Source organism: Penaeus vannamei, chromosome 24, assembly GCF_042767895.1.
Source record: "Penaeus vannamei isolate JL-2024 chromosome 24, ASM4276789v1, whole genome shotgun sequence".
Classification (NCBI taxonomy): Eukaryota; Metazoa; Arthropoda; class Malacostraca; order Decapoda; family Penaeidae; genus Penaeus; species Penaeus vannamei.
The window spans coordinates 36,598,285-36,599,938 of record NC_091572.1 but is presented as its reverse complement, the minus strand read 5'-3'; positions in this window follow the sequence as shown (position 1 = coordinate 36,599,938).

Below are 1,654 nucleotides of genomic sequence, written 5' to 3'. Positions count from 1 at the left end.
AGACGTAAAAGAAAGAAGAGAGACACATCGACAGACAGACAGAGACACAGACAGACCAGCACCAGAGACAAAGAGACCGAGAATCTTAATCTTCTTACCATTAGAATTAGCATAACAATGATAACAACATTACAACATGTCTGTGTTTCATAAGCCGCTTTCTCAGCACTGGACTCGTCTCCTATTGCACTCTCATTTTCGTAAGGATTCTTCGATTATTAATTTGTTCTCAATCAACTCGTAAGGAGATCCACAGACTACCGCCTTTTAAGTCCCTCGGCAAGTTTTTTTTTTCCGCCTTAACTTTCGTAGTTTCTAATTTATTGAAGTTTCCCCAGATCGCCCTTCCGTGTTTTCCTTGCCAGATCGGAGAACTTACAAATTAAAGGAAGTTTTTTTTTTTCTGTTACACGAGTAGTTGGTAGAAACCCGACGAGAATTTTTTTTTATTTTGAGGTTTGTAGTAGTTGTCTATTTTGTGTGTTGTTTCTTATGCGGATATACTTCCTTGGGGGTCAGCATGCAACACGTGCTGTGATGTATTTCCTTGGTTATCGTTGTGCAAAATTAATATATGTCCTTGCTTATCAGTGTGCGAAATTGATATACTTCATTGCTCTTGTGTACGAAATCGATATACTTTTTTCAGTATGCAGAACACATTCAGATATACTTTCTTGTGCATTTACATGTGAAACACCCTGATATATTTCCTTGCATGTCAGTCTGCAAAACACACTCTGATATACTCCCTTGCTTACCTGGATGCGAAACACTCTGATATACCAGAATATGACAGATCTTTCCCGGCTCTGAAATGGCTGGCACAACCTCTGCCAACACAAGCAATATATCCCTGATGTCTTCGCATGCAATTTAGCCTACAAACTGGTCCTTCTCCTCCTGCAACAACTTGCATAGCGTCACATGAGGGCACTTGGGCAACGAGTGACCCAGAACACCGACGGATATTGACCTCTTGGGTCATGATGTCAGGGGCAGCGGACTGAGAGGTCACAAGGGCGATTGGAGTTCATGACCAGGAGTCTGCCATGGAATCAAATTCTGTTCGGAGCAAATGTTTGGTTTTTATTACAGTTTCGAGAGAGTTTAAGCAGTCTATGAAATAAAGATGACAAGTTTAAAATGGTTTAAAATGTCGCTAAAGAATGAATATAACCTATTTACTATAAAATATTGTATGCATACCCAGGTTGTAGGAAAATTACAACTAATTGTATCTGTTGTAGTTTTTTTTTCAAGTTCAAGTAAATTTGGTTGTACACAGCACACGCATATAGAAGATAGAAAGCCCACATACACAAACAGGAAAAGCATATGGCAAGGCTAGCAGAAGGACGTTGCTAGCAGGAGAACATGGCTAGCAGAAGGACGTTGCTGGCAGGAGAACATGGCTAGCAGAAGGACGTTGCTGGCAGGAGAACATGGCTAGCAGAAGGACGTTGCTGGCAGGAGAACATGGCTAGCAGAAGGACGTTGCTGGCAGGAGAACATGGCTAGCAGAAGGATGGCGATAAGAGGGAAATGTCAAGTAAGGGCCCAAATAACACATATGCCAACAGTCTTTCTCTACTCATTTCCTCTCTCTCTCTCTCTCTCTCTCTCTCTCTCTCTCTCTCTCTCTCTCTCTCTC